The 13378-nt window shown below is 39.1% G+C and overlaps 1 protein-coding gene across 1 annotated transcript in view; it reads left to right on the top strand.

The window, feature by feature from the left end:
* Positions 1–1280: 1280 nt before the first annotated feature.
* The window catches only part of cdh22.L (cadherin 22 L homeolog), a 100979-nt gene continuing 88881 nt past the window's right edge, over positions 1281–13378 (top strand). Inside the window, exon 1 of the mRNA XM_018235167.2 lies at positions 1281–1519. The gene's annotated coding sequence lies outside the window, so the exon portion shown is untranslated. The remainder of the gene's footprint in view (positions 1520–13378) is intronic.

Genomic DNA, 13378 nt, shown 5'->3' on the forward strand with positions numbered 1-13378 from the left:
CACTAAGAAGAAACCATACACATTAATGAACCCAGTGATGGACTGGCCCACTGGGGTACCAGGAGAACTTCAGCTCACCCAACCTTCTGCCTTATATGCCTATACCATGACACTATATCTATATGAAGAAGAAATGTAGGGAATTATAGATGATAATATGTAAGAAGTGACAATGAGAATAAATAAAGTGAGCGAAGAGAGAAGGAAACATATTGGAGAGTGGGCTACCGGCACCCCAGTCTGACCCTGCATAAACCTTAGAATTAGCTCGACTAGCACCAATTGACCTTGTCTTCCAGGCTGGACTGGGATGACATTTAAGGAGGTCCAAGTTAATGTAGTCATTCCTCCAGCTGTTGGTGACTAAAACTTCTCGAATCTTCACATCATTTCAAATGATTGGCTTAAAATATGTCAGGTGGAGGGCCACATGTAGTAAGTACCAAAAATAAACAAAGGGTCTTACCCTAAAAGCAACACTGTGTCTGTGCCTCCCCATACAGCTTAAAGTGTTCCCAGCAAGTACAATATCACAGCAGAAAGTTGTGCCGAGACACAAAGGGCAGAATGTGTGTTATGTCAAAGTGTCCTTGTAAAACTGCAGATTACTTCTTTGTTGCATCCCATTCTTCCCTTTCACAATATACTCTGCTGCTGTGTAAGGGGCAGAGACACACTTTTTCAAATCATATTTGACCTCATTACTACTGTATAGGAAAGAATACTGCCATCAAATATAATTCTATCAGCAGATAAAAAAAGAAAAAAAAAACAGAAGCAGTAGATATGCCCGGCCCCATGGCTGCCTTTCTTGGGTTGATAGATGATTTGTCACCGAGCTGTCGGACAGACATTCATGGGTGTTTGACACGGTAAATGCCTGTAAACAGACAAGCTGGGGAGACTTTATACCGTTTATTTAAAAATCTGCATCAGACATAAGAACTATAGAAAATAAAAAAAGGCAACCTCCTCCGCCTGAGCTGATAAAGCAGCTGTGTTTAACTCTTCCTCTGCCATAGGGACGGCAGTTCATTACTGCCTGCTCCTGGGGGGGACGGGGGTTTGTTTATGTCTGATAAAGACAAGAGTTCTTGCTTATTATAGATATAGCTAGTGCTGAATCAGATTCTCTGGTTAGCTGGTAGCAGTTGAGGGATTTCCCTGGGAATCTGATTCCCCCCTCTGTAGGATTCAGTGGCCTCCTCCAGCCCAGCTCAGTGAGCAGTAAGCAACTCTCACATCTTGCTCCCTTCTTTTTTTTCTATTCCTGTGCATTCCCCAAGTCTCCAGCAGGGGAGATCAGGAGAGGGGATAGCAGCCTGGCTCTCTCTGTCTCACACACATTCCCAGTCCCCCTGCCCAGACACAGCTTGGCTAGTGACTCTGATGACAGTGGCTGGAGACTGAGCTTTAGGATGAGATGTGAAGCCGCTGCATCTGGATAATGGAAAGAGGGGGAGAGAGAAGCTGAGCATCCCCAGGACTCAGATCTGCTGTAGGACTCAAGGAAAAGAAGGTAGGACTGTGTGTGTATATGTGGGCAATGGCAGGGAGGGAGCTGGGTGCCTGTGCCAGGGTGTCTGTGCTTTTTCTTATTTGCGGGGGGGCACAACATGTGTCTGCAACAGAAGTGAGGATAAAAGAAGCGCTGGCAGTGTGTTGTGCTGCTCTCACACATGTGTCAGTCAATGTATGCACTCTATGCACATCTCTGTGCCTGTCTGTGCGCTGCCTGCGGGTGGCTGAATCACATCAGGAAAAGTGTATAAAGCAGAAAGGGCTATTTTGTTCCTCTCGCTCTCTCCGCTGATAACATATACATTGGAATCACACAGCTCAGCCCTATACACACAGACTCACAGCACAGTCCCCAGCATGTGCCATACTACCACTAACCCACACGCACACAGTCTGTTACACACTGCAGCCCACAGCATGTGCCATACTAGACACAAAATCACACACACACACTGCACAGTCTCCAGCATGTGCTATTATACTACAAAATCACACACACACAGTATCACGTTGTACAGCCTTCAGCATGTGCCATTCTGCCACTAACACACACACACAGTGTATTACACAAGACAGTACTAAGCCTGTGCCAAACTGCCACCAACCCACACACAGCCCTAAGCATATGCCACACTGCAACACACACATGTACCTCACAGCACTGTCCCCAACATGTGTCACAAACCAGTATGCATAGTACTCCCCCCAGCATGTATTACACTACCACAAAGCACACACAGTGCCAGTCTTTATGGTAACACCTACACCACAGCAGTCATGTTATAACAGTAGTGTGTAATACAGCATAGCAGCACAGAACACATGGTATCATGGCATCACAAGATCACAGTTGTGTATCACAGCACACATGGTATCACAGCTCTGTTTTACAGCAGCGCAGCTGTGTGTATATAACATACAGCAAAACAACCATGTCTCACAAACAGCACCTATATGCTATATAAATCACAGCAACACAACTTTTTGTCACTGCAACATGATTCACACAGCATCCCCATTGTGTATCAAGCAACACATGTGTCAGCACAGTTCTGCACATCAAAGCATCACCGCTGTATACCACAATGTCACAACTGTGCACCATAACTAAACAAAGTGTATAGTAGCAGCACAACTCACAGCTTATCAGACTCTCCACACTGAGTATTCCAGAGGCAGCTGTGTGTGTTGGAAAGAATTCCAACAGTTTATCACGGCATCACAGCTTCTTTTCTTGTTGCACAGTACAACAACCCACTCTTTGTGGCATAGACCTTCAGCACTTGACATTGGGGACACCATTTTCCCAGCCACACAAACCTGTGGCACTGTAAGGCACTTGGAAGACCACTTTCCATTGTGGTACAGGTATGGGATCTGTTATCCAGAATGCTTGGGACCTGGGGTATTCCAGATAATGGATATTTCCGTAATTTAGATCTTCATGCCTTAAGTCCTCTAGAAAATCATGTTAACATCCAATAAACCCAATAAACTGGTGTTGCTTCCAGTAAGGATCTTAGTTTGAAACAAGTACAAGGTACTGTTTTATTATTACAAATTTTTTAAAAAAAATTGGATAATTTGGATAAAATGGAGTCCATGGGAGACAGCCTTGCCGTAATTTGGAACTTTCCGGATAACGAATCCCATACCTGTATTGGAAAAACTGGCTTCAAGAACAAGGCTACTGGTTGGAGGTCCCTATTGTAAATATGCGATCCCTTCTACAGCTAAGTACCTACACCAAGTGCCCCTGAATTGGTTTACTATGACTCTGCTTCTCATTATAGAGACCTGTTACTTTTCAAAAATATTTTATGGGGCCCCCAAACATTGAAGAATATAATCTATCCCTCACGCAGACCCTGAATTTGTGTCAGATTGGGCCCGCTATACACCTTCACCAGCCACGGGGTCTGCTATATATATATATATATATATATATATATATATATATATACATACATATATATATATATATATATATATATATATATATATATATATATATATATACATATATATATATATACATATATATATATATATACATATATATATATATATATATATACATATATATATACATATACATATATATATATATATAAATATATATATATATATATATATATATTTATATATTTATGGGTCAGTCACATGAACAGAGTCGTTCATAAATGAGCCCTAATGATGGCAATGTCTGTACTGCATCCTTCATCTTTACACAAAATGGTTTCTGTTTTCACTATATCGCTTCTGAGCTGTTTTATGACCCAAGAAGTCAGCCTGGCACCTTTATATTCGTGCATTGTTATGAAAATCACATAGGAGCTCGTATTTTACAGACATAGCCTATAAACAGAGCAAAATGCAGATGGCATGGTTACATTTTGTAAGCAATAAGATACTTTTAATGCACCTTATAAATCTGGACGATTATGCGCTGCAACCGGGGCTTATGGCAATCTGTGGGATTCAGCGCTGCGAAATATGTTGGCGCTATATAAATACATGTTAATAAATAATATTAATAATAACCCCTACCTCCAATCACCGCAGGCCTGCATGTCAGCCACCAGTGCAGATGCATGCCCAGGGTTCCTTTTGTACTTGGAAGTTGTGTTTGTAAATAAGCCCAAATGTCTGTATGATATACACAAGCTTTCATTTTATCATATTCACACAAAATGCGTAAAACCACACTATTGGTGAACCCTAGAGCAGTAGAGTTTCTTATAGGGAATGGAAGGGTTGAGTTAGGAAGAGGCATATATATATATGGAATAATATACGTTTAAAGGGTTGTTTGTATTTGAGTTCTGAGACAATTTACAATTGATGTTTTTTCAAGTTATTTAGCTTTTTAATCAGCAATCTGGTTGCTAGAATCCAAATTATCCTAGCAACCATGCATTGATTTGAATAAGAGACTGGGATATGAATAGGAGAGGGCCTGAATAAAAAGAGGAGTAATACAAAGCAATAACAATACATCTGCAGCTATACAGGGCATTTATTTTTAGATGGGGTCAGTGACCCCCATTTGAAAGAGCTAATTTGAAGGCAAATACTATAAAAAAAACTATAAAAATGCCATCAAAAATGATTAAAAATAAAGAATGAAGACCAACTGAAAAGTTGCTTCGAATTTGCGATTCTATAACATACTAAATTTTAACTGAAAGGTGAACCACCCCTTTAATAGGCTTTTATAACACCTATAGTGAATGTTTCTAAGAAACTTAAAATCAAGTTCTCTAGGTCCTAGAATTCCAAGTACAGGTTATATGGAACAAAAGAAGGAGTAATAGGGAGAGTTATATGGAACAAAAGGGGCAGTAATAAGGAGGGTTATATGGAGCAATGGGGGAGTTATAGGGATGGTTCTATGGAGCAATAGGAGGAGTTCTAGGGAGGGTTATATGGAGCAATAGGAGGAGTTCTAGGGAGGGTTATATGGAGCAATAGGTGGAGTTCTAGGGAGGGTTATATGGAGCAATAGGAGGAGTTCTAGGGAGGGTTATATGGAGCAATAGGTGGAGTTCTAGGGAGGGTTATATGGAGCAATAGGAGGAGTTCTAGGGAGGGTTATATGGAGCAATAGGAGGAGTTCTAGGGAGGGTTATATGGAGCAATAGGAGGAGTTCTAGGGAGGGTTATATGGAGCAATAGGAGGCGTTATAGGGAGGGTTATATGGAGCAATAGGAGGAGTTATAGGGATGGTTATATGGAGCAATAGGAGGAGTTATAGGGAGGGTTATATGGAGCAATAGGAGAAGTTTTGGTGAGGGTTATATGGAGCAATAGGAGAAGTTTTAGGGAGGGTTATATGGAGCAATAGGAGAAGTTTTAGGGAGGGTTATATGGAGCAATAGGAGGAGTTCTAGGGAGGGTTATATGGAGCAATAGGAGAAGTTTTAGTGAGGGTTATATGGAGCAATAGGAGAAGTTTTAGGGAGAGTTATATGGAGCAATAGGAGGAGTTATAGGGAGGGTTATATGGAGCAATAGGAGGAGTTATAGGGAGGGTTATATGGAACAATAGGAGGAGTTATAGGGAGGGTTATATGGAGCAATAGGAAGAGTTATAGGGAGGGTTATATGGAGCAATAGGAGGAATTATAAGGAGGGTTATATGGAGCAATAGGAGGAGTTATTGGGAGGTTCATATGAAGCAATAGGTATATAGAATAAAAAGAAGACTAATAGGAAGGTTATATTGCGCAGCAGGAAAGTAGGAAGGTATAGGAAGGTAACCATATCAGAGAGGGGATTATTTGGAGCAATAGGTAAGGAAGAGGAAAAGTCAATACCAGGACTTATTTGGAGGTAATATAAGGTGCAACAGTTTTTGAGGGTTGTTGTTATAGGGGGCATATATGCAGGACTGCAGTCAGAACCCCAGTTTTTCCTTCAGGACACAGTGCAGGTACAACACTGGAGGCCCATGGTGACATTCTTAGCTATTTAATTAAAGGCATGTAACCCAAGGTCATAAATGCAGCACATTAGGAGGGTTATATGGAGGAATATAAGATGTTACAGAAGCAAAGATGAAATTATAAGGAGAAATGATATAGAGCTGTAAATGGGTTTATTATAATTATCATATGGGTAAACAAAAGGCACTATTTATAAGGCATGTATGCCACTGTTCTCCAGGTATTGGGGAAGTTATATAAATGGCAGTATAAAGTATAATATGCATAACATTAATAATTGCAAAATTATATTTCAAATGGTCCACCTTTTAACACATAGGGGCTGATTCACTAAGCTCGAGTGAAGGATTCGAATGAAAAATACTTCGAATTTCGAAGTATTTTTTGGGTACTTCGACCATCGAATTGGTTAAATTCGTTCGAATTCGAACGAAATCGAACGAATCGAACGAAAAATCGTTCGACTATTCGACCATTCGATAGTCGAAGTACTTCCCCTTTAAAAAAAACTTCGACCCCCTACTTCGGCAGCTAAAAGCTACCGAACTCAATGTTAGCCTATGGGGAAGGTCCCCATAGGCTTGCCTGTGATTTTTTGATCGAAGGATTTTCCTTCGATCGTTGGATTAAAATCCTTCGAATCGTTCGATTCGAAGGATTTAATCGTTCGATCGAACGGAAAATCCTTCGATCGATCGATCGCAGGATTAGCGCTAAATCCTTCGACTTCGATATTCGAAGTCGAAGGATTTCAATCCGAGGGTCGAATTTCGAAGTATTTTTAACTTTGAAATTCGACCCTTAGTGAATCGGCCCCATAATCTTCTAGAATAGTTTAGAACATTGTTTTGCTGTCATTGACAAGAATACACATCACTGTATTTTTCATTAGACTTCTCCTTTTTATATTGTATTTGTCTGAGAGTCTAGAAATCTCCATTAAAAGGTAATATTAGCAGTGAAAGATTTCACAATCTTTTTTTTTAACTTTATTGTAATTGAGAGATTCCAGGCTTTGGCAGGAAGACCTTTGCCACCTTTGCCCACAGCAATACAATTGGACACATTTCAGATTCTACTTACTGGCGATGATGCAGAGAGGAAGGGGCAGAGTTATGTCTTTTAATAAATGTCTGAGCATATTGAACATGCCCACGGGCAGAACTAGGATTTCTTGGTAGTGACCATGGCATAATGTTGCCCTTAAATGGTTCAAAGTTCAAGTTCAGTGATGATAATTCAGAAGGAATTAAGGTGAGGCCCACAATCATCCATGACATCTCAGAATTTTGCTGGAAACTATAAATTCATAGACTTAAGATTCCAGAGTACTGAAAAGGAAAATACACTGGTTTTTAAGTAGGCCCTGCATTCATTTTTATGGCAAGGCTCAGTTAAGCTTATTGTTTTAGGTTTTTGTGAACTGGGAGAGGTAAACTCATTCACAAACCCTAATGAAGGTAACTGTCGCTGGACAAATGCCCATGACAATGGCAGAATCTTTGCTTGAAATAACACAACAAACCTTTGCTTTTAATGAAGTGTTACATTGACAAAACATTTAGCTCAATAAGGAAAGCCCTAAAGTAAGTTATGTTTTCTTAATGAATAATTTAGCAATATACTTTCCCTTGCAGAGAAGCACTTAATCCTCCCACAGCCTCTACTAATTTATCTTTTTAACCACTTGGATTTTACACCCACTGAAAAGCGAGGCAGACAAATGTGAGGCTATACAAATAAACAGTTTAATAAAGCATCCCCCAAACCGTCTAAGCCTAAACAAATACGTTCACTCCCAGTGTTGGGCATGGTGCCAGGGGCTGACCTACTCCCCATTTACTAATTCTCTTATTATTTTAATTTATAATTATAGCCTATATTCTGTTTCTTTCTCCTTTCCCCTCCATTCCCCTATATTGATTACTTCAGTCCTCTTCACTTTTCCTCTTTTATCAGAAAACAAAATAGTCATAAAATAAGAATAGGAAGTAAAATGTCTATGTAAAATAAATTAGCCTCTGAAGACTGAACCCACCCAGGATTTTTTTGGCTGCATGGTGGGTACAGTCTGACCTTCTCTGCTTCTCTGGGACTTGTTAGGTCCACAAGTCACACTAAAGGTACAAGACACAGAGTATTTCAGCTGCCTCTTCTTTAAAGTTGGGGTGTCTTTGATCTTGCCGCACGGCATGTTGCTAGACAACATAAGGAATAGCATAGATCCCAGCGAAGCATGGATATAGAATATATACACAGGGTTGAAAATCATATTCTTGATAGCCAGTGCTGTAGATTTGATGCTCTTGCTCTACAGTAGTCAGTAAACACAATTTATGGCATTTTTGCCCTTAAATTATGAAAACCTCATATACCTTTGTATAGGAATGTTTATGTAAAAAAATTAAAAACCAAAATGGATATTTGTATATTTATGTGTTACTTGCCATCAAATAACTATTACATTTCAACTATGTGCTTAACTAATTTTTAGTCATTTCAATGTCTAGTCTTTTTCATCCCCTTGTAAATAGATTTGAACCTCATTTCAGTGTCATACTGGCCCACTGGTATACCAAGAAAACTCCCGGTGGGCCCAGCTGTCTGTGGACACTTGTGCTGCTAAATATTTGGTCTATTTCATGGCCATTCCCTATTTCTTTGAGAACAAAGAGGCTAAATAAATGGAATAATAGATTATAGTATTATAGTATGTAAAGAATAGAGACTAGGAGAATAGAGGTTGAGTGAGGAGAATAAGAATAATAATACTGAAAATGGGCCCCTGGTCTATGGTTCTTTGGTAGGCCCCTGGTCTAAGGTTTTTCGGTGGGCCCCTGTAGTCCCAGTCCAACACTGCCTCCTTTTCTCCAATAGTGTCTTCAGGCCTTCTCTTCCCAACCAACAAACCTTTAAGTCAGGGTTTACAATGATACTGTGATGAAGAATTGCATGTGAGCATTGTAGCAGGACGCAATGTTAAACAACACTTAGAATTTTAAAGTGTTGAGACTTGAAAACAGTACAGCCTTACAATAAAGATATACTCCCCTTACTTTATTTTTTTCTGTTACATTGTCTGTAATGTTTGATTACTGGAAGTTATTTTTGTTTATTGGATCAGGTGTAGAAATGAGCAGTTGATTGATTCTTCCAAGGTCCTCTTTAAATACAACTATAACACAGTACTGTCATTAGTCAGGTTGCAATGATCTAATGAAAGCCAAGAAGGATGTTCCAATTAGGACAGGGGTTTTAGACATTTTGGGTTCAGGTTCCCTATTCTATTATATATGGCCAGGGGAGCTGCACCAATGAGGCGCTTTGAGAAACTCATAAACTATGTACCTGTGGTGTGTGCCTCTACTAATTGAGCATAGACCAGAGATCAATGTGAATTCCAAAAAATCTTATTCCATAACATCAAGATCATTCACAATAGTCTAATCCCAAAAAGACCCCCATTTCAAGGGCCATGTAATTAAGTGAAATCAAACAAAAAACTAAAACGGGATAGACTTACTGTTAGTTGAAAAAGGAGGCCAGATGATATATAAAAAATATTAGGACATATTCAAGCCTGACGCGTTTCATGCCAAGGGTGGGCACTTACTCATAGAGCCTACTATCAGCATGGCACCAAAAAGGTGAGTGCAGGGGGGAGCAACAGTAAGAGAGCTGACAATTGCCTCAGGATTGCCCCTGTATGTGGCTTTCTAACATCAAAAGCTAAATTCAAATGAGATAACACCTCCCTGCCCTGTTAAATATAAGATTATTAGACATCACCAAGGAGTTTGAAACTCCACTGTAAGTTCTAACATTCATATGTTTGGAGCATACGCTGCTAAAAATCATTTAGACATGATATAACCTGAGACTATTTTGCTCCCAGTATAGATTCATGCCGCTTAGTTATCATCAAGTACAAGCTACTGTTTTATTATTCCAGAAAAAAGCAAATCATTTTTACATTTAGAATTATTTGCTTATAATGGACTGTATGGAAGATGGCCTTCCTGTAATTCAGAGCTTTCATGGTAACGGGTTTCAGGATATAGGATCCCAATCCCTAAGAAAGTAAGATTTTCTTCCATATTAAAGGCAAGAATTACCTTTTTGTTTGTAATTCTTTTCTATGCAAATAGAAGCCATAGTTGTCTTGGGTTTATCCCTAATACAATACATTGCCATTTATAACTTGAATACTACCTTTTTCAACACTGTATCTATCATCACTGTATCAAAGGTTAAAGGACAAGAAAAGTTAAAAAAAAAATTCTAACTTGTTGGGCCAGTGTAGCTCTTCTTTAAAGGAGAAGGAAAGGTAGAATCAATGGTGGGGTAGCAAAATGATAGGAACCCTTAGATATTATAATCACCTGAGGCCCCAGGACCGTTCTCCTGTTCTCTGAAAACTGCACTTGTCCAGGGTACAGGTATGGCATACGATATCCGGAAACCCGTTATTCAGATTATGGGAAGGCCATCTCCCATAGAGTTCATTTTAAGCAAATCATTTAAAAAAAAATTTAATTATTTCCTTTTTTGCTGTAATAATAAAATAGTACCTTGCATTTGATCAAAACTAAGATATTCAATCATTCATTCTGATTGGTGTTAAAACAGTCCTATTGGGTTTATTTCATGTTTACAACATTTCTTAGCAGACTTAAGGTATGGAGATCCAAATTATGCAAAGACCACTTAAATGGAATACTCCAGATCCTGAGCATTCTGGATAACAGGTCCCATACCTGTACTAATGTAGTAGCACCCCATGGCTATATTGTTCTTCTTTATTGATCTTCTCTTTTTTCTGGTCCAGGTGCATATGCACAGTAGAGTAAAAAGTCAAAGTTAGAAGATAAAAGCCAGCTTTCCCCTCTATTATGCATACGCGCCTTCCATAAGGAAGATGGGATAAATGAAAGATGATTTCAATTTGGTGAGCCCGGGGTCTCGGGGTAAGCAATTAGAATCGCTAGGTGATTAATCACCCATTGATTATACTCTTCTTTGTATGTGTGTGTGTATATAAACACACATAGCTTCACTATTTATTTCCATTGTATTCTGTGTGCTGCTATGTTATATATATTATTATTGCCTTTCAAGGCATCAATATTATATGATTGGATTTCTGGCTTCTACTCGTGCTTGTGTAAGAAGAACGTTTCCGCACCCAACACTCTCACCTTGTACATGGCTGATAAATTCTAAATAAGTCATGCTCAGAAAGGCAGAATTTAGCATGGATTTTCTTGTTCTGAGTATCATGAGATTCCCACCAAATCCTCTCCCTCTAGAGACAGATGTGATAAAGATGAGATAATAGTAAGCCAGCTCCACACAATAATGTGAAACAAGCAAGCAGCGGGAAGGGAGAGAGAGACACACACAAAAATTAAATTTACCGGATTATATACTATGAAGTGACAGCTGGTTCCTCTGGAGCACCTCATTCTCAGCCCTATAAATTCTTTTTCCTTCTTCTCTAGGGTTCCATTGTGCTGAACAGCATTAAGTGATAAATATCACCTGAACATTAATAGGCCGCCTTAGTTCCAGAATATACTACATTAAAGTGGCAGATTTTCATGAGCGCTGTGTTTTTTCCCTTAATCGAAGCAGGGGTAAAAATCAGAAGGGTTCTTAATAGAAAGGCGATTAAATGAGCCCCACTGAGCGCAAAGAAAAGAACTACTTTCTGTAGGAAAAAATTTAAATATGTCAGGTCTTTATTCATTTGACGCTCACAGAACACAAGCAAGTCCTATGCTTTTTTTAATATCATAAACGGAGTAATTAAATTGAAGACTTAATTATATATTTCATTTCCTCTAATTTGAGATGTATGTTACTTCCCATCTGGATGGAAAAAAAAATAATTCCTTTAACCTGAAGGGAAAAAAAGCAGAATATTTTTTTATCATTAGGCATTTTGGAAATTATTTTTGACTTTGTTAGGATTAGGAGAAATCCAACTAGTAAGGGATGAACATAATCCTAGTTCACCAGGTCTCCGGGAATGAGAAATGTTCCCTTATGATAACCTTTAGTATGTGGCAGATGGAAGTAATCAAAGCAGCTTTACAAATGGTCAGTATATTTTATTTTGCCAGTGTCAACAACAGTGCCCTGGGTCAGTGACCCCCCAGCAACCAGAGATGACCAAAGAGAACTTTATATTAGTTATTCAGGGTTGAACTAGCAGTACGCAGGCAGATAGGCAGCTGGCAAGGGTAGAATCTTGCGTGGGGTCAATTTTTGAAATTAGGACCTGATCCAGACCCACAGCCTGCATTTGTACCCACCACCGACCCATAACTGTCTTACCTCCAACCCACTTCCTGCTGACCACCATTAAACAGGAAGCTCTGTTGCTGCAAACCTGAATGATATCAAAAACAAACAAGTATAAAGGTTTAAAGAAGAAAATCTTGTTAAAATTGAGACCCTTGCTTTTCTTCAGTTAAACTGTGACCCAATGCAGGACTCAAGCTCATGGTGCAAAGGGTAAAAAATTCTTTGGAAGGGAATTGAATGAACAACCAATGGGGGGAGGTTGACAGCATTTGTACATTCCTGCTTCTGTTAATGGTGGTGTTGTGTGCGTGGGGGGTAGACGCTGGGTCAAGTAATATTGCCTTGAGCACAAATACTTCTTGGACTGGTTTCATCAATTGTCTGGTGACTGGGATTGGGGGTTATCAACAGTTTAAATGGCAAGTTTGGGGGTAACAGAACAGGAAAGGTAAAAAATATCATAAGGTATCTACATAATGTAAATTTGGGGGGGCAGATTTATTTTAATGTAAATGGCACCCCATAAATAATATATACATTTAAAATATATAGCCCCTGTCACTACATCCTTTTACCTCAACCTGTTTAATTAATCCCAACCCTAACAGGTAATGAAGCTACAGCAGTAACTTTGGCTCATGACCACTGAGTCCGGCAGAGAGTCATTGTCATTTGGGGAACTGGGACTTTTCCAGTTCTTATATATACCACAATCCATATTTTCATTACTATCTTTATACCTAAAAAAGAATCCAAATATTCTTAGTGGGGTGAACTCATCATAATGGGTTGGGGGGACCTTCAGCTTAAGGGAGGTTTCCAGGAATTCTTACTTCATAGTTACCAGGCTGGCACAGACCAGGACCATCAAGACAAAGTAGTGCAGTTAAAAAATGTATTTCAGTGGAAAAGTGTTATGACAAAAAAAACAGCCTTACTCATTTCATGCCAAAAGGTGCACTTTATCATAAGCTGTGTTCAATAACATATGAAAGGACAGCCAATCATAAAGTACTTTACAAAGCCAATACATATATACAAACTCAAGTAATGTTATAAAACTTTTATATGAGTATTTGTAATGTTGGAGTCTGGCATA

The sequence above is a fragment of the Xenopus laevis genome, chromosome 9_10L (genome assembly GCF_017654675.1).
Source record: "Xenopus laevis strain J_2021 chromosome 9_10L, Xenopus_laevis_v10.1, whole genome shotgun sequence".
Classification (NCBI taxonomy): domain Eukaryota; kingdom Metazoa; phylum Chordata; class Amphibia; order Anura; family Pipidae; genus Xenopus; species Xenopus laevis.